This window comes from Balaenoptera musculus, chromosome 10 (genome assembly GCF_009873245.2).
Source record: "Balaenoptera musculus isolate JJ_BM4_2016_0621 chromosome 10, mBalMus1.pri.v3, whole genome shotgun sequence".
Lineage (NCBI taxonomy): Eukaryota > Metazoa > Chordata > Mammalia > Artiodactyla > Balaenopteridae > Balaenoptera > Balaenoptera musculus.
In genome coordinates, this window is record NC_045794.1 from 81,100,750 (window position 1) to 81,122,156 (window position 21,407).

Here is a 21,407-nt window from a genome sequence, read left to right on the forward strand (position 1 = left end):
GAGTTGTGTTAACACTTGGTCTGATATAATCCTCACAACAGACCTGTCATCATTACTATTAGCCTCATTTTAAAGAGACAGCAACAGTCTACGAGAAATTGAGCAAATTTCCTAAGGTCACAGAGAGGGTAAGAGGTAGCACTGCGACGCATATTCCAAACAAATGAATTTTTCAGGTAATAGAAGCTCATTCCTTGAAGCCCTAAAACCATTTTGGATTTCAGCACCCTTATATGCAGTATATACTTTCCTGCCTTCCAAGAAAAAGAACTGCAACATATTTTAATTTTTCACTTGGTTCCCAAAGTCATCATTATGTGTGTCCCTATGCACCAGCTCCCTTCAAAATGGTTGTAAAGAGGCAATTATCATACAACAATGCCATACTGAGGCAGGTATACCTAGTGTCTGACAATAAATGGTCTCTTAAATACTGTTTTCTTAGTCCCTTTACCTGCTATTATAGTTTTCCCACTTTTTCTCATCAAAACACAGCAGTTATGATTTCTTGCAGTTACATGCCTTCATCATCCTCACCACTGGCTGCCATGGACTGGGAGACCACATAAAGAGCATGTTAGAATTTGGTAAAAATTCAGAGCTGTTCAAATTCGAGTGAGGAGCAGAAATACTGTACCACAAGCAAAGTTCCTGAGCAGAAGTGAAGCCATGTGTTTTCCTTTTACTGGTCAAGCCCCTTTCTTTAGCTGTATTCCTGATTATGTAAATACTATACAAATACTGCGGGCAGGGCTGGGGCTGGAGATGGCAATATAACATTACCTTGTAAGGGTAGATTTATCAGGGTGAATTTTTAAAAGCACCATTTTTAAAGAAAAAATAATAAAATATTCTAATAGAATCATATTCTAAAAATTCAAATGCTGCTTTTAATCTTTATTAAATATTAGAGAGGCGATATGGTGAGATATAAGAACCTGGACTTTAGATCAGGAAATACTTAAGTTATACTCTTTCTCCACTCCTTTCTGACAATTGACTTTGGACAAGTTACTTAATTTTCTCTGAGCCTCCATTTTTTATTTTCATATCTTAAATTGTGGATAATGAAAAAACTTAAAAACTATGTAGAGTACCTGACACATAACAGTTAGCTTTAAAATCCCATATAATAGAGTGGAGATCATATTTTTATTACTTGAACTTAAAATACACTTAGTCTCAAAGTTACTTTCATGGTCTAGAATTTATAACTCATAATTATATTGCAGAAAATTTAAAGAATTCATCTTGTCATCTCAGAAACTCTGAAGCTAGCAGAGTTTTATCTTCAGAGTTTTTGTATGGCTTAAATTTACCAGTCATCATTTGAGCCAGATGGCTTAAATTCAGTAGTTTCTTGCTAAATATCAGTTGGAAGGATGGATGGATGGAGGGATGGATGGAAAGAAATACCAATGCTTGGACACAAAGTTAGTATTTAAAGAGGATGGATTTTCAGTTGAATACATATGTGTACTTGCTATTTTATCTAGATTGGAAGCATCATTTAATACAAGATTAATTTGGCAATACCTACCTGGATTTGAGCTTTACGTTTGAAGAGACCTCAGAAACATGGGACTGGAAGAAAGAGGAGAGAAACCAGGTAGGGTAAGAATGGTGATGGGGATAGCACAGCATCTGGCCCAGCTACAGAGGCTGGCCCAGGGAAAGGCAGCTGGATAGTCTAGACTTAGAATCCAAGGAGTCCAGAAAACTCAGCTCAATTCATGGTACTGTTACTCCTGGGTGAGCTGGTCTGACAGAGTGCACGTGAATAGCAAATTTAAAAAGGAGGAGAGTAAGAACTCTCGGGAAATGGAAGAGGTCAATGATGGCAGTGCTGGGAGCTCTATCCATTCCCTTTAGAGTTGGGGCCTGAAGTCTGATATACCAGGATGATGCCCTAACCCTCAGGGAAAGAGACTGAATGGAACCAAGCAGGTTGATGTTTGTGGCCAGAGGGCCAAAGGAAATGGACAGAGAGATTTGGCTGACAGAAGAGTGGGAGGTAAGGTGGAAGCACAGGAAAAGGAAGGTGCCAGACCAGATAAAAGAGAAAGAATAGCAAATACTACAACTCCAGCAGTGTGATGACAAAACAGTGTCCCTTCCAAATCTAACTGTTAAGACTCAAGAAAGCAACATGGCCCAGGGCCCTTGCCTGGGTCCTGGGTCCTGGATCCCAGGTCCAAGAGTGGGACTCATTTTCAAGTCCTTCTGAATAGTGAAAATGAGGCTATATTTCTGCCTCACTCAGGATGAGCTTTAGAATCAAGACACAGCTGATGCTGGGTAGTGAGAATCAACTAATGAGAAACTGGGAAGGCAGAAGCAAGAGAAGCAATGCTGATATTATGTTTCTGAGGTAAATATACATTGAAAACCTCCTTGTGGGCATGAACCAAGTTTTCTTTATCTACTCATACCTTGTAACACAGCCTTGCATAGGGAGGTGGGCACTATAGTTAATCCTTAGCAATAGTTAAATCTATACTCATGGGTACAAAATAAGTACATGAGTACTATCTAACTGTTACAAGCACCACTTACCTTTTTTTTCCTGTGTATCTGTAGACAAGGATATCCTACCACATCCCCTTTGCTACTCAAAAATATTTTCAGAGCTTCTGACTTTATCTGGGCCCACACTGCTTTTCAAAGTAAAGTGTTAATTACTTCATAGGATTTATCTGTTAATCTGAAACCCTCTTATCAAAGGTATTTTGACCCATATAAATTAGAGCTCTGAGCTTCTGAATAATTTTCTCTTCATAGTAGTGCTAAATTTAATTAAACAAACATTTGTTTAGCAACTGCCATGGAGATTAGATGAAAGGATGCAAAGGAATGGCAGGCATATGGAGCAAATATGATTAAGATGAGGTCCCTGTCCTCAAGAAGCTTTAAAACTAGTCAAGAAGCAAATACAAATAATGAAGTATGCTAAAGCTGAATGAAACAAATACTGTAATGAAAATGCAAAGAACATGGAAGCAATTAATTCCTTCTCAAACTGTGTATATTTATAATCTCAATATCACCTCCCTTGTGCATATCCTGGGCCCTCCAACAAATTGCACTTATTCTCTTCTCTGAAACTCCCTAGTATTTATTCCAACCTATGAAGGGACTTTCTTAGACTTTCTACCATCTTAGTTACATGTTCCCCACCCTCCAAGTAGACTGAAAGCTGATGGATGACTTTTGTGACTCTGGCACAGATTCTTGGACATAGAGTGCATTTAATCTCCATTTCTTGAATTGAACATAAACACACACACACACACACACACATACATGCACACACGGACAAACACACACAATTAATGCCCATTGTTTCAGGAGCTAATAATTATTCTTAATACTTGGATTCCAAAATATACCCCCCGCAGGTATCCATGATTAAAATGTTGAATTAGAGATGGTTCATCTCCCACTAGTTTCAAAACAACTGTCTTAGCTATTTTTACTAAAGAAAGTTACAAAATCATGATTCAATTTCCTGATGTAGGAACATAAATACTTTACAGGGAAAAATCTAAATACATCACTACTTTAATACCCACAATGTATAATATCTATAAAATGAAATGTTAGCTATATCTAGGCATACAAAATATTCAAAAACATAATCAAATAACAAAAATTCACTCTTTGCAGAAGACAATAACCATAGTCACTTGGTTACTGCTTTAATGCATTTACTGCTTAAATGCATTAAAAGAAAAGACAACAATGTACAGCATCTATATTAATTTAAAAGAATTCAAATCTTGAAATTGGGGCCAAATCCAGAACGTGGAACACTGAAATCAATAAATGCATAATTTTCACCTATGTATACTCCTCTAAATCACAGAATACAGATGATTTTTGAAGTAAACATTCCATTATAAAAAGACCTTGTCTGATGCTTACCAATGTAAACCTCTTTTCCAGGCCACACTTTTCACTGGGAATCCAAGGGCTGGCATTCAGTGTCCACATCCAGAGTTCCTGGGTCTCCAATCTTTGCAAGTTTTTCCTCAAAGAGTTTGATAAACAAGGATGGGTGGATAAGTTACTTTCCTCTAATGAGACTATGGCAGGGCTAGAGACCCTAATAAACATGTGTTGAAGGAAGGAAGGAAGGAAGGAAGGAACGAAAGAAGAAAGGGAGGATGGATTTCATTTTATCTGATGAATTTAAAATTTTAAAGTCTCCAGAAATTCTCCTAACAGCATACAGCAAATGGAGAAACATAATTGAAGAAAAATTTGAGTCACAGCATGCTCATACACTCTACAACCCAACTCAGTGCAATGCAAGCTCTATTCTGGGCAGTTATAGCCAGGAAGATGGGGCAAGAAGGGAAGAAAGGAGAGACTGAGGGAGTTTAACAGTTATTATGTGTCAACTTGACTGGACCACAAGGTACCCCAGATATTTGATTAGCATTATTCTGGGTGTTTCTGTAAGGGTGTTTTTGGATGAGATGAACATTTAAATCAGTAGATTGAGAAAAGAAGATTGCCCTCCCTAATGTGGTGGACTTCATCCAATCAGTTGAAGGCTTGAACAGAAAAAAAAAGGCTGACCCTCCTCCAAGCAAGGAAAGATAGAGTATTTTATATAGTATGGTGAATTTGAGAGTTACTCTTGCTTAGTTAAGCAACACTTCAATAATGGGAATACAATTTTCACCTTTGTTAAACTTGGTCTTAAAGTTATAATTTATTTTATGTTAACATACCTATCCTTTGTCATTGATTTTAAGAATTAGACTTGATTTAATTCTGCACCATTAAAAATCTTCTATACTCTGGTTCTAAATTAAAACTAAGTTCTGTTTAAAACTGTTGGTCCCCTATTAAGCACTCAATAGTGAGGCCCCACCAAAAGGAAGAACTCAGGTAAGGTGGATCCTTGGAAATGGGGCATTCATCTTCTACTCAGTCCTGGAAAGATCCCCATCTCTGCTGCTGCATAGAGCACATTGTCTCCTGAGATCAACTTGGAGACCTTTTGGAATATACCCATGAGATATATGTCTCCCACCTCAGACAAACATGCAGTAGGGAGGTCCCATGGTCCCCTCCACAAAACTCACATTTACACACCAACGAGAAAGCAAGGATTGGATGCTGCCACATAGAGAGCACCAAATGGCCATTTGCTTTAGTTTGTTAAGCTGAAAGAATTTATTAAAAGATAATGTAACCACACAGTTACACTAAAAAGATAAATATTCATTTATTTATTCCCTTAATCCCTTCTTCCAGACCTAGAAAAGGAAATGGAAGGAAGTATGCAAAAGCAGATTCCATACAACCTCCCCACTTCAAGTCTTTTAAGTTACAATTGAATCTGAAAGGAAAGGCACATGGTGGGGGTGATGAGAAGATGGAGATGAGATTAAAATCAAATTTGAGGAGTAGCACTTCTACAATGACGGTGTGAGAGTCTCCAAGAATCTTCCCCCCGCAAAACAACCATAACTGGTGAAATTTATTTTTTAAATAATTTGAAGTCTCTGGAAATTATCCTAATGGCATACAACAAGTGGAGAAACATTTATTTAAGAAAATCTAATAAATCTTGATAGGAAAAGCAAGAGTCTGTGGCATTTGAACCATGACCCACTCCTTCACCCCACACTCCAGCTCATTTCAATGGAAATTAAATCATGGAAAGAGCAACCATAAGAGAGCTAGAATAGCTATTCTAATATTAGACAAAACAGACTTTAAAACAAAAATATGTTACTAGAAATAATAAGGATCATTTAATAATAATAAATGGATCAACCCATCAGTAAGATATAACACTTACATGCATATATGCACCTAACAACAGAGTCTCCACAATACAAAAGCAAAGATTGAAGGGAGAAACAGACAATTCAACAGTACTGGTTGGAACCTTCAGTGTCCCACTTTCAAAAATGGATAGAACACAACCAAGCAGGAGATCAACAAGTACATGAAGACTTGAATGACACTAAATCAACTAAACCTAACAACCATGCTATAGAACAGTCCACCCCATAAAAGCACAATACACATTCTTCTCAAGCACACATGGATCATTCACAAAGATAGACCATGTGGTAGATCATTAAAAAACCTCAATAGAAATGGAAAGATTGAAAGTATACAAAGAATGCTCTCCAACCACAATGAGATGAAGTGAGAACTCAATAACAGAAGGAAATTTAATAAATTCACAAGTATGTGGAAATTAAATAATATACTTCAAAATTACCAATAGGTCAATAAATAAATCACAAGGAAAATTAGAAAATACTTTGTGATGATGAAAACAAAAACCATAATATAGCAAACTTTATGGGATTCAATTAAAGCAGTACTTGGGAAAATGTATCAACTAAAGAAGCATTTGGAAGGAAATTATAATAAATGCTTATAGTTTTAAAAAAGAAAGATCTCAAGTCAATAATCTAACCATCTACCTTAGGACACTGAAAAAAGAAGAGTGAACTAAATCTAAATCAAGCAGAAGAAAGGAAATAATAAAGACCAGAGAAGAAATAAAAGAAATAGAGAATAGAAAAACAATAGTGAAAATCAACAGAATGAAAAATTGATTCTTTGAAAGATCAACAAAATTGACAAACATTTAGCCAGACTGATCAAGAAAAAGAAAAAAGGCTTAAATTACTAGACTCAGAAATGAAAGAAGGGACATCACTACCAAGCTTACAAAATAAAAAAGGTTTTAAGGGAATACTATGGAAAAACTGTATGCAATGAATTAGATAACTTAGATAAAATAAACAAATTCCTAGAGAGATGCAAACTACCAAAATGGACTCAAGAAGAAATGGAAAATATGAATAGACCTATAACAAATAGGGAGATTGAACTAGCAATTTTAAACTTCCCACAAAGAAAAGCCCAGGATCAGATGTATTCACAAATAAATTGTATCTAATATTTAAAAAAAAAATAATAGCAATTTTTTACAAACTTGAAAAAAACAGAAGAGAACACTTCCTAATTCATTCTATGGGGTATCACCCTAATACCAAAACCAGACACAGATATCATAAAAGAACACTATAGAAAAATATCTCTTATAAATATAGATGCAAAAAGGTCCAACAAAATACTATCAAACCAATCTAGACATATAAAAAGTATTATACAACATGATCAAGTAAGGTTTATTTTGGTAACGCAAGGTTGCTTTAACATCAGAAAATTAATTAATGTAATCACCATATTTATAAGATAAAGGAAAAACCCACATGGTCATCTCAGTAGACACAGAAAAACAGTTGACAAAATCCAACACATTTTCATGATTTAAAAGAAAAACAAACACTTAAATACCATAATGTGAAAGACCAATGCCCTCCTCCTAAGATCAAAAACAAGACAAGGATGTTCATTCTCATAACTTCTATTTAATTTTGTACTAGAAGTTCTAGCCAGGGCAGTTAGGCAGGAAAGAGAAAATAACAGCATCAAGATTAGAAAGACAAAGTAAAAATATCTCTATTTGTAGATGACATAGTCTTTTATGTAGAAAATCCTAATAAATCCACTAAAAAACTATTAGAACTAATAAACAAGTTTAGTAAAGTTGCAGGACACAGATCAATATAAAAAATAAATTGTTTCTATAAATAAGCTATGAATAATCTGAAAATAAAGTTGAGAAAACATTTCCATTTAAAATAGCATTTTAAAGAACAAAGCACTTAGAAAAAAATTTAACAAAAGAAATACAAAACTTGTACCCTCAAAAACACAAAACATGTTAAAGAAAGGGAAGATCTAAATAAATGGAAAGATATCCCATGTTCATAGATTGGAAGACAATATTAAGATGGCCACTCCCCAAACTGATCTACAAATTCACTGCAATCCCTAGAAATATCTGATCTGGCTTTCTTGCAGAAATTGACAAGTTTATGCTAAAATTCACATGAAAATACACAGGACCTAGAACAGTCAAAGCAATTTTGAAAAAGAATAAAGTTGGCAGACTCACATTTCCCAATTTCAAAACCTGCTGTGAAGTACTGGTATAAAGACAGACATATAGATTAATGAAATAGAATTGAGAGTGTGAAATAAATTTTTACATTTATTATGGTCAACTGATTTCTGACAAGGAAGCCAAGACAACTCAATGGGAAAAGAATAGACTTTTCAACAAGTGGTGCTGGAACAACTGGATATCCACATGCAAAAGAATGAAGTTGAACTACTTTCTTATACTGTACACAAAAATTAACTAAAAATGGATGATAACCCTACATATAACAGCTGAAACTATGAAACACTTAGAAGAAAACATAGGAGTAAAACTTTGTGACCTTGGGTTAAACAAAATCTTCTTAGATACAATGAAAAGTATATGTGAAAGCACAAGTGAAGTGTACTTTTGTTTGTGATAAAGAACACTTGATATGAAACCTACCCTCTTAAACAAATTTTCAAGTGTACAATACAGTATTGTTTACTATGGGTACTATGTTGTACAGCAGACTTCCAGAACTTATTCATCGTATATAACTGTGTAATTGAACAACAACTCCCCATTCCCCCGGTCCTTCAACCCCTGGCAACCACCTTTCTATTCTCTGCTTCTATGAATTTGAATATTTTAAGTACCTTATATAAATGGAATTATGCAGTATTTATCTTTCTATGACTGGCATATTTCACCTAGCATAATGTCATCCAGGTTCTTCTGTGTTGTCACAAATGGCAAGATTTCCTTCTTTTTTAAGGCTGAATAATATTCCATTGTATGTATACTACATTTTCTTTATCAAGATCATAGACTTTGAAAACATATTCCTCAGTATAATCACTCTTCCATGATACACTAGCTGTTTGACCTTGGGCAAGTGACTAACCTCTCTGAGCCTATCTCTCTGCCTGTAAGATGGGAATAATGTACCTTGGACACAGTTCTTGCCCTAGTCCCTGACATGATGATCCCACACCTTCCCAGCCTGTAACAAGTATTCAATAGTTGTTACTTCTGATCCTCCTTTTTCCCTTTTTCATTCCCTCCTTACCTCTTCTGGTTCAACTTGGATGCAGATATAAAGAGATTCACAAACATTTTCATTCTTTGGTTGTTGTTGTTGTATTCAAGAGTTGAATGAGGGAAGTTAGTCAAGTTTTTGGTTGGTTTTTTTTTTTTTTTTTTTTAATACCAAGTTTGAAGGACAGTGAGGTAACAGACATGACCAGTAGCTCTCCACTGTAATAGCAATTCTGAGTGGTGAGAACACTGAGAAGCCCTCCAAGAAAAAAAATACTTTACGGCTTGGTTCCCCTATCTACAAAATGGGAATAGTTATAATTAACCTGCCTGCCAAGTAATATTTTTATAAGAATCAGATGAGTTAGAAAATGTGAAATGTTTATTAAAAAAAAAACAAAGATATTATACTCACACTCTTCTTTCACCTATCTATATGCTTCACTCAGTGAGAAACTGAGTTCAAAACAATTAAGAAATTCACACACTCCTCCTGCTCTTCGCTCACACCCCCTCAACCCAAGCACCCCCCAAAAAATGATCATTCATTCTTGAATTGAATGTGGATTTTGTTTACTCTTTAGGAAAGTATCACTGCAGTAGAGCAAAAGTAATAATTCATACACATTCCACTATTAGCATTTCTAAAATCTTCAAAGTTAGAACTAGGAGATTTACTGCAGCTTTAGGCGATGCTGAAGGTGCCCCACAGCAATAACTGATGCTCTGAAAGCACACACAGAGAAGAAATCATCTGAATTCTTTCCAGCTGTTTCTCTTCAAATTTATGAAATATTGATAGAAAAATATAAATAGGTATTAATGCTGTTTTAGTAATGATTCGGTCTGGTGGAGACAGAGCATAATTTATTTCCAGCCTGCAGCATTAACACTGGAGTTGCCACTGATTCTGCATTAATAGCCAGAAATGTGTTTCATCGGTCTGTGTGCTCCAGGTTTCTCAGGCAGGAAATGAGACCTGATCTTCCAAGGCATGTCTGTGGAGGACACTGCTTAAAGCCTCAACTCCAGTAGAGATGCCCTACTAACAAAATCATGGGCCAGAGACTCTATCCTGTCCTGTTTCCCCTGTTTTTCCAATGCCTAACTATATCAGTCAAGGATTGCATTTGGTTCTGAGTCTTAGAAAACCCAACTGTCAGGGCTTCTACAAGAAATCTGAGAGGTAATTGATAGTGTTGATTTATCAAGTGTAGGATATTAGGGCCATGGTCTCTCATTTTCTTTGTCTTACTATGGCTGCTAGAGCTCCAGCGATCACATTTATTCCAGGCAGAAAAGGAAGATAGAGTGTAAAATAAAGGCGGATGGTGCTGTCCATTGTATCAAGAAAGCAAAGGCCTTATCAGAAATCACAAGTAAGACTTCCTACTTACGTTTCATTGGCCAGAACAGTGTTACATGGCCACCCATGGTTTCAAGGCAATCTAAAAATGTGAGTGTATATATGGAATCTAAAAAAAAAAAAAAATGGTTCTGACGAACCTAGGGGCAGGACATGAATAAAGATGCAGGCTTAGAGAATGGACTTGAGGACACGGGGAGGGGGAAGGGTAAGCTGGGACGAAGTGAGAGAGTAGCATTGACATATATACACTACCAAATGTAAAATAGATAGCTAGTGGGAAGCAGCTGCATCGCACAGGGAGATGAGCTCGGTGCTCTGTGACCGCCTAGAGGGGTGGGATAGGGAGGGTGGGAGGGAGACGCAAGAGGGAGGGGATATGGGGATATATGTATACATACAACTGATTCACTTTGTTGTACAGCAGAGACTAACACAACATCGTAAAGCAATTATACTCCAATAAAGATGCTAAAAAAACATTAAAAAATTTAAAATGTGAGTTTTAGCTTTACAACTTCTATGGTAATGGCAAGGGAAAGAGTTTGGAATGGATACTGAGAAAGCTAACACAGTATCTGGCTTGCAAGCTCTAAATTATATTTGACAGATTAATGAGGTCATCAGAACTGATTCTTGCCTCACTAGTAACTGGTAGAGAGAATTCTGTGACCCTAGAAGTACCTTTGTCAGATCCAAATTAGGGTTCCCCAAATGAAACTATAATGAGGGGTCAGTAATACAGATAATATCCTGACAGAAAATTTAGATGGGATGGATGGACGGATGGATGGATGGATAGATATAGAGATACATACATACATACATAGACACATAGATTCATAGATACACAGATACATACATACATAGAACATGGGTAGAGACATAGAGACACAGATATATAGATAGGTGACGTGTGTATATATGTATATATACATATAATAAAAAACACATATCTTCTTTATTAACTAGAATAAAACCTTTTCGGCTATGCAGCTCAGGCTCCCTAAACCACTCATCCTCACCCGACCTACCCCACACCCCCAAACACACACATACACACCAAATATACATCACACTGAAAGTATAAAGGAAACAAAAATGAAGGCATGTTAAAGAGAGCCAACATATACATGGGCACATGTGTATATTTGGGGAAGGGGTACAAAATAGTTGGGGGGAAGATGATTATGAATTGCATCTATTTATAATCTCTGCTCCAGAATGTGGGAGATACTTTGCATCCACAGAAAGAGAAACACCCTTCCCAGCAGCAAGCCTGTGAGGCCTTCTTTCCTTCCCCATGGCTTCTAACGCCTACTCCCCCTCCCTGCCTTTCCTGCTCCCACTCACCCACCCCACCAACAGGGAAGGAAATGAGGATGTGGGGCAGAAAGCCTGTGTTTATGAACACTGAGCCCTGTTGCTTCCGCCTCTTTAGTATCTCTCAGATCAACCAATTCCATTCCCCCTGCACGGCCTGGGTTCAATCTGAGTCTACTCTGGCCACAGCCACTACAGTGGTTGCCTGTTAGTGGCTCTCCCTGCCCTAGTGCTTGATCCACAATGTCCCTAGGGTTATTTTTCCCTTATCCTTCAAAGAGTATTTATGCATGTGTGTGCATTCATACATGCATGCACTCATATACACACACATACATAATATGCACACATGCATACACATACGTGTATACATACATATGTACATGCATACATTTATGCATACACACATATGTTTATAGTATTGTTTTTATATTATACCTGATTTTTAAAAATTAAATATAAATCAAAGGTTTAAAATGACAAACAAGTATCTCCCTTCCCTCCACACACCTCCCATTCCCAGGACCACATCCTAGAAGCAACCATGTCAGACCTTTCGCTGCTTCTGTAGGTAGTTGCCTCTATATTGCTAAGCAACATACTTCTGATGCTCTTGCTGGATGTATCATTTCAGTATCACCTATTTCTGTTGTGATCTTCCTAAGGCACAAATCTGATCATGGTTCTCTGTCACCATATATGGCTGTGCAAGCTGTGCACTGCCGGTCACCCAGAAGCACCCTTCCCTTTGTACTTCCCGGAGATAGGCAACATGGCAGCCCTGTCTTCCCCCTAGATTGCAAGGTCTCTGAGAGCTATGAGGGTCCTGGGCCAGACCTACCCCACCAGTCTCTCCTGGGCCACAACCAGGTAGCCAGTTTCAGGGTGACTGAATGTGATGGCTAATTTTATGTGTCAACTTGACTGGGCCAGATATCTGATTAAGTGTTATTTCTGGAGGTGTCTTTGAGAGTGTTTCCAGAACAGATCAGCATTTGAACTGGTGATGGACTGAGTAAAGCAAGTGTCCCTCCCCATTGTGGGTAGGTATCATCCCACATTGAGGGCTTGAATAGAACAGGAAGGCAGAAAGTTGGATTCCCTCTCTCTCTGCCTGACTATGTGAGCTGGCCCATCAATCTTCTGCCCTCACTGCCCTGGTTCTCAGGGTTTCAGGTCTGGACTTGAATCTACGCCACCAGCTCTCCAGTTCTCAGGTCTTCAAACTACACCACAAGCTTTCCTGGGCTTCCAGCTTGCAGATGGCAAACTGTGGGCCTCCATAATTGCATGACCCAATCCTTATAATAAATCCTATGTATTATAGTAAGAATAGGTAGATAATAGATAGATACATACATACATACATACATACATAATCTCCTATTGGTTCTATTTCTCTGCAGAACCCTGACTAATACGTTGCACAAGTCTGATGCCTGAGATGAATAGCAAACATGGCTGGCCCTGGTACAATAGTAAGAAATTAGGCCAGAATTTTGATATTAGATCTGGGTAACATGCAGTTTGTACTGCATACTTCTGTGAGAAGGCACTTTTCAGGGCTATCCAATACCTGGTCCTCTCCATTTTTGACAGGAGACAATCACACCATGAAATCCCTAATGAGGGAGCTAGAAGCTCTGCTCATCCTACAACCTCCAAGGTGGAAGCCACCTCATGTACTGTGTTGAAAACTCTGCCATTTGTTCTCAGTTCAGGAAGGTGTAACTTGCAGCAGGTTTGTGTCAGCATGTGAGCCAATTTCAGGACAGGGGTCATGCCTCTTTTTGACTGAAGATCTAGCTCTGAGCCAAGCCTGGTAGATCTGAAGGGAATGAGCACTACTTCTGTGAGAAGTCATCAAAGTTTGTGTTCTGCTTCTGCCTCTTTAGCATGGACCTTGCCCATTCCCTGAGAAGCTGTGTCCCACTTCTCTGAGTCCAGACAAGAATCTGGGGATACACAAGGTTCTCTCTCTCTCCCTCTCTCTCTCTTCCCCTCCCTTCCCTTCTCCTTTCTTCCTTCCTTTCTTCCATCCTTCCCTCCTTGCTTTTTTCTCCATTCAAATTTATGTTTGTTTTGAGTACCCATAAAAATTTTCTCTGAGCTGGACCTGACCTGAGGCCTAAAATATGGGAAACTCTGATCCAAGCAAATAAGAAAATCTTCTAGAAATCAAAATATAGAAAGCAGTATCTAGTCTTTATAAAATAATTAAAATATATACTACTTTTGCCAATAAACTAAGTCTTGTTAGGTTACAATTTTGAAGTAGGCATTCAACAACCTTCTCAGTTAAATAAGGCACTTCTTCTTTGCAATATGTAACTTGTTGCTGTAAGAACTTTGGTCAAAAACAGAGTCAGCAAGGTCTTAGGATAGAAGGATAAATAATGTTAGTTATGTCATAAAGGCAGCAGTGATAGAGGATACATTTTCAAGCATAGATCCATATGGCTGGATTTGAAAGAATGTGTGTGTATATGATCTGTTTAAACTGATCTCTCCTTTGGTTCTCTGAAATTTCACCATTAGAGATTCAGTCCTTTGCTATAAATATTGCCCAGTCCCTGCATTTAACATGTAGCTATTTCTGAAAGAATTAGCATATTAAGTGTCTAAGAAAGCATGAGTATACTAAAAGTGAAATAGGAACAGGAGGTGAAATGCAACAAAGACTCATTCCCAAGGGTTTACCCTAGGGTGTTTTTAATTAGGTTTCATTTTTTTGCAAATGAAAAGTAATTAAAATAGAAATCTAGTAAAGGCTTCCATCAAATATTTTAAAAATGAAAAAAATGAGCATTCACAATGATATTTGATTAGCATTTTCATTACCAATTTTCCTTTATCCTTGTCTACAAATGTCAGCATATAGACTGGGCTTCTTTGGTTTTGCTTTCTTTCATAGCTTCATGTTTTAAGCCCAGAAAATCTGGCCATTAGAAATTTATTTTTAAATGGATTAAGTGCTCTCCCAGGAGCGATCTTTAAACTTTTCCATCTATATTTTGATAAAACTCCACATGAAGTCAATAACAAATTAGAACATAAATATTTAAGCAGCTCAAAGATAAAATGAGAGCTTCCTTCTTTCTCTCTTTTTTATGTTGCTGGTAATATGCCAAACAGAGAGGAATTAAGGGTCTTGGGGAATATGTCAAAAGCCTCTGCTTGTGCAAACAAGAAAAACCAAGCAAAAGGTCACTAAATCCAAGAGAGGCTGGTGTCACCTTGGAGTTGATCTCATTCACTTCAGGAATTCCTAATACTCTCTCCATCTTCTTCCTAGAAGTTTTTAATGCAGGAGGAAAGGCACTAATGATTCTTCTCATGGGGCTTTTGCCCTTAATGAAGGCTTGCTATTAGAACTCCACTATTTTTTTTTTTTTAATGTACAGGAAATTCTATTTATTTTCAAAGGACACCTAAAGAAGAAAAGGGTTCTTCATTTCAAAAGCAAATCAGATGAAATAAGGAGCAGACAGAGTATCCCCATCGAAAGAAACAAAGAATCAGTAAAATGAATATATGCTAATATATGCAAAGACGATTTCAGAAAGTGATGAACTTAAACAGATAAAACCCTGAATAAGCCACCCATTTGCTAAAATTCACTCCGAAAAGACTGTTTACTGGGATCACCTAGGCATGGAGATTGTCTACCAAGGAATGAATCTTATCTGTTCTGTGTGCCGAGATAAGATCTCCTGCTAGGGAGGATTTTTCTCAGGCTTTCATGATAATTGTAGATATTTGATTGCAAATCAGAATGTTTGTTCTACCTAATGAACAAAAGCACTGGATTAGTCATAGCTGGTATTAAAAGTTGTTTTTGTTTACAGCATGGTTTAGACTTTAATGTTCTTGGAGTACTCAAAGAACATTCTCAAATGTCATGTTTGTAGCACACACTAGTTCCCACTTTGAGCAAGCTGGAAACTGACAAATAAGTCTCTGCTTGCCCTTGACTAACAGAAGCATCTCCAGGCTGTGCTCTGACTAATAGGCAAGTGTGGGGAACAGTCCGGAGGACAGTGGTTTGTTCTGATTCACTTCCATTTCATTAAGGATAGGAGAAGGCATTCAGTGTCATGTCATGTCATGTCCTGTCATGTCATGTCATGTCATTAAAGGTGTACTTTCAGAGTAACTTCATGATGTTTTCATCTAGCCGAAGGATAATAACACAAGGGATATTGAGGGGGGATGCCCAGCCAATCTCTCTAATCCATCTCCATGGGAAGGTAGAATGACTAGAATGCATGCATTCATTCATCCAACAAATATTGATTAAGCAAGTTCCAGGTACTGAGCTTGATGCTGCAGATATGACAATCAGCAAGAGAAAAACTTCCCCTTACCACCTTTCCAGACACACACACCTGAGCTTACATTGTCCAGTTGTATGAAATTTGAGCAAAAATGAACATAAAGTCAACAGTATTTGTATTCAACTGTCAATTATTAGCAAAGAAGGGAGTCAGTGTCTGCCTTATAGAAACCAGAATGTTAGCACCGAGAGAAAAAATGAGGACCATCTCTTTGTTAGGAGAGGTGATGAAACAGGATCAGAAAGCTTAAAGGTTTCACATGGGTATTTGAGTGGTAAAGTCAAAACTGGAACTCAGACTCTACTCTTCATCTGCAGCTTCTGCACCACCCCACAAGGCCTCCTTCTCCCAACCCACACCATCCATGTTTGCTTCAGAGAAAGAGAAAGTCTAATTTCTGAATGATGGCTACATAGATTACATCACGATGTAGTTAATGACAAAAGCAAGACTTCAATACATGCATACTTTAAATAACGCATTAGGCTTATCACTGCTGATATCTTTAATTATGCCAAGGCAAAACTGGAGACAATCTAATGGGAAATACAGATTACTTGCTAAAATTATTAACAGAGTTAATGTGCTTACATTTGTTTATGTGTACTGGAATCAGCTCAGATATTTGACTGCAATGACAATATGTGTAAAGATCAATTAAAAGTCATAGAGATGAGATATTGGATTTCCAGACCCTAATAGGATTTCATCTTCACTTGCTATATTATGTTATACAATTATAATTGAGCTTCCATCAAACCACAGAATCTGTCACCTCACCAATTTATTTTCCAAGCACTAATGAAACTTATTTCCTGCTGAGAATGCTTTTAAAAGCATAACCCTGAGGAAGAGAGGTGACACAAGAGATGATAGGCTTCTATTTACTTAGCAAACCTAGGTAACAACTTGGACATAGGTAAAGTGAGTTTGACAGTTTTAGGAGGGTCCTCAGCAGCCATTTGTTCATATTATAAAGAGCACCTAAGTTCTTTCAAAAAGAATTGTAAACAACACGTACAACTCATGCTCACTTTAAGCCCTGATATCAGATTGATTCTCTGCCTCTTTATTGTAAGGTAGTCAAGCTAAAGGCAGAATTGATAAAATATTTTCCTCTGGATCTTTCTGAATTATTTTTCCCAAATTAAAATCATGCATTGAATTATAAAACAAACGTCTCTGTAAAAGAACTTAGTGAGGCTACTTTCACTTGATAAAATGAAAATTCTTTCCAATTTTGTTCAGAGAAGCGAAGACAATATCTAGAGGCCATAGTGTAGTACAGCTGTAAGATGACAAACATCTGGAATGACAGAACAATGATACTCTTTGGAGAGACTTAAAGCTCCTATAATAATAATCTTGTGCTCCTCATACTGACTTGTGATTGTACAGCGACGAGTGAGATGGACAGATTCCCCTGGCTGGCAGGGAGTGTAATTCCTTAGAATCATTTATTTACAGACAGCCATGAGGGACAACAGAGATCATGTGATGTGGACCTCAACAGGCAAACCCCTGCCTGACAAATGTATGGCCAGATCCACCTGAACATATCCAGGAATGAGGCATTCACCTCACTGAAACAATCGCCAGACAACTGCCAGAAAGTTCTTCCTCGTGCCTTGCTGATATCTGCCTCTTTGTAACTTTAACCCTACCCTCTGAAGCCCCACAGTGCAGTTCAGGTCAAGAAGTACTTCCTCTGTACCCACGTGTACCCAACAGACACAGCAGACAGCAGGAGCTCAGCTGCCCTTTTCTTCAGCAGCCCCAGCTCCTCTTCCTCACCCCTGGGTCTGTGATGGAGAACACTTGGACTGGGACACACTCCCCAATTCTACGATGCAGTGCATGAGTCCAGAGAACACCTACACTCATTTTCTTTGGACATACCATATTTTAATAGATGCACTCTTGACTGGTCACTTGGAGACAATAAATTTAATCAAAACATTTTGTAAGCGATGCTATACTAAATATTTGAAAATCTCTCTCACGTATCCTCTTCACTCTACCTCTCCTGACTAAATATGCTCAATTCTCTTAATGAATTTATTCTCCGTCCTCTAAGAGAGAGTTTTCCTGAGGGTATCCCGGTCCCCCCTCACACCCAATCAGTCACCAAGTCCTGCTAATAGTACCTCTTTTGCAGCTCTTCATCCCAAACTCCCACCCTGCTGCAGGACACTGCCATCCCTCAGCAGGTGACTGCAGCAGCTTTCCATGCACCTCTGTGCCTCCATCCTTGCTCCCTTCCAATTACTGCTTTAGACCATCATCAGTGATCTTTCCAAAATATTAATCTCACCATGCCACACCCCTGCTGAAAACCCTCAGTAGCTCCCAACTGCTCTGAAGTCCAAACCCTTTATCTTCTCTAACATAAACTCTTTATAATCTGATCTCTTCTTAACTTCTCTCTTATCTCTCTCCAGTCTCCCCCTTGGAAATCTTAGCCGCAGGCAAAGAAAACTCCTTTCAGTTTCTACAACATGCTACATTCTATCATCTCGCCTCCAGGCCTTTGCCCATGTTGTTTCCTGTACATGAAACATTCTCTCCTAAATCTTCACCAACAACCCTTTCTCCCAGCTAATGCAGGCTTCCGGTCTTACATTGCCCTTCCTCAAGGACACCTTCTCGGACACTTAGGACACCCAGCCATGCGTTCCCACGGGACCTTGCAATTCCCCGGGCCTCATGCTCATCACACGTTTGTTCATTACTTATTCTATTGCCTCTCTTCCTCTCTAAAACATCAGCTCTCTGACGGCAAAGCCCATGCCGTCTTGTTTACCATTGCATGGTGCCTGGTACACAGCACATGGCTATAAATATTTTTGAAGGAAGAGGAAGAAAGGAGGGACAGGGGACAAGGGCAGCTCTGAAGACAGACTCTTGCCTTCCTCACCATTTTGCCCAAGTCTGACTCTGGCGACTTCCTATACCTTTATTGAACTACCATTCTTTAAAATCGGATTGTCAGCAAGAATTCGAGTGTTATCTATTGAATTGCAGCAGAGCTCAATTCCCCAGACGTGCACTGTTCAGGTTTGGTTTATCCTTCTCTCTCTTTTAACCTGTTATCCAAAGCATCATCAGAAAAGATGATGCTGATAAGTGACGGTTCTATTTGCCTTAAAATTTTCCCTTCAAGGCATGGATGTAGGTATGCTTTCAGAGGCTGCTGAAAATATCATACTTCATGGAGGGAGGGGGAACATACTGGTTTTACCATATTTCTATGGTGAACTTGCAATGCTGAAGTGGTGTGGGATACATTGTCCTGGAAATTGCTCTCAGGCCTCCAGTGACTTGGATGGATTCGGGATGAGGACTGGGAGATTTATGGTTACGACTGCAGTTTAAACCCATAAACCACAAATGCATATATGACTGGAAATAAAAAGGAACTGAGTGTTACATCCTCCTAAGCGGATTCTTCCATAGAGTAATGTTGGAGAGGAATCTAGCCCCGAGTGCTTAACTTTGCAATTCAGAAGAGTTGTGACTTAGCTTCCCTTATATAACATGGGCAGCTTTTCATTATGTTTATTTGATGCAGTGTTATTGAGGCAATATTTCATATGAATAATTCATTTCTACTCCAACTTTATCTAGCAAAGTCAAAAGCAGAATCCGAAATTTCAAAACAGATCAAAGAGTTCCTTAAATAAATTGGAAATGCCTTGAGTTGCCTGCTTTCTAAATCTCCCTGTCTTGTCTATGCATTAAGCAAGCACTTACTATGGGCGGTTAGATACCAAAATTATTAAATGTTCACAGCTCTCCCTGCATTTTCTTCGGCAAAGATGAATTTTAGTGCTCCAGTTTTGCACCGTTTCTTCTTGTTCTTATCCAGAAATTGAGTTCCATGAGAGCAAATCACATCCAAGTAATTTCTTTTTACATATTTTTAACTCTGGTTGTACGTGCCTGACTTTCTGAGGCCATCTCAGCCCTGATTACCTTCTGTTCACTGGCCAGCCTGATGAACACAGCGGGCAGGCTGGGGTGAATAAAACAGAGCAATTACATTTGGACGCTCAAGACTGCCAGCTGCCTGCGGACGCCTCACCACAGCCTCCCCACTGGGGTTAGCCTCCTTGCGGGTCTTACCAAGCCATGCAAGAAAGCCGCCCTTCAAAATGACTGACATCCGAAGACTTGCCCAGGCTTTATCCAGCCACGAGAGGTGCAAACAAGAATGGAGCAATCAGAGAGGAAAATTTACAACGGAGGGAAAAAAAGTACTCAGAATCACTGAATCATACCTAAGTGTACTTTTTTTTTTTTTTTTTTAATGCCTTCAGGTCAATAGGAAAAAAATTAAAATAACTAAAAGATCTCTTCAAACCATCAAAGAATGCTCACTTCTTAGATGACTGTGTTAGAAAGGGCCTCAGGGGCAGTCATCTGGCCATCTTGTTGTGTCCCAGAGGAAGACCATGTTTCCTGGCTGGGGCAGGTAAGCATTTGGGGAAGAGTGTGATGGAGACAAAGAAGTACAACAAACACAGGCATCAGAAAACTCTAACTTCCAATCGTAACTCAGCCACTTACCAGCTAGGAGGCCTTAGGCAACTTGATATACATTTCTAGGTCTGTGTAATACAGGAATAATACTACTTACTTTATGAGATGTTATTGGAAAACATAAATAAGTTGATATTTGTAGAGTGTCTAGTACATAGTAGGAAATGGCAACTCATTCAGTAATCTGGATTAAGTGTCTACTCTTCAGATTTATGTAGAGATATTCTGGAGGTGTTTACTGTTGCCTCAGTAGCACCGTGTGTTGAAGCTGAGTAAAAATATCTGCTACAAACATATCCCCTTAGTCACTTGATCTCTGGAGTAGATATTGTTTAGTTGCTTACCCAATAGCCAGATCTACCCGCTGCTTCCTCTGGGTGGAGCCTGTTTCCATGATGGAGGCTCAAAATGCCACATACTCATTTCCCATCATGCCTTGTGGCTACGCATAAATGAGAGTTGCTGGGAACTTCTGGGAAGGAGTGTCTTCCCTGATAAAAGAAAGAAGAATGTGAGGAGAAAACCCTTTCCCATTCTCCAATCTTTCTGTCACATAAGGATATCCTTCAAGCTGTTGCAGCCACCTTAAATCTTGAGGAAACAGCCGAAACAGACTCTGACCTTACTCATTAACATCACAGAGCCATTGAACTAACCCACAAATGACCTAGCACCACTCTCCTTGTCATGTGAGATAATGAAGTACTTTCCTCATTTAAAATATAGCCCCTCTCATTATTTATAACTGAACAATACAGCCCTTATTTCCTTTTCCTCCTCCAGGGCATCAAGAGACTCTTTCCATTTTACGTTTGAGCATTTGAGC

At 38.4% G+C, this 21,407-nt stretch overlaps 1 long non-coding RNA gene across 1 annotated transcript in view; it reads right to left on the reverse strand.

Annotated features, from left to right (window-relative positions):
• LOC118901515 overlaps positions 1 to 21,061 on the reverse strand; it is a 53,115-nt gene extending 32,054 nt beyond the window's left edge. Inside the window, exon 1 of the long non-coding RNA XR_005021405.1 lies at positions 20,926 to 21,061. This is a non-coding gene — a long non-coding RNA (uncharacterized LOC118901515). The remainder of the gene's footprint in view (positions 1 to 20,925) is intronic.
• Between the last annotated feature and the right edge of the window lie 346 nt (positions 21,062 to 21,407).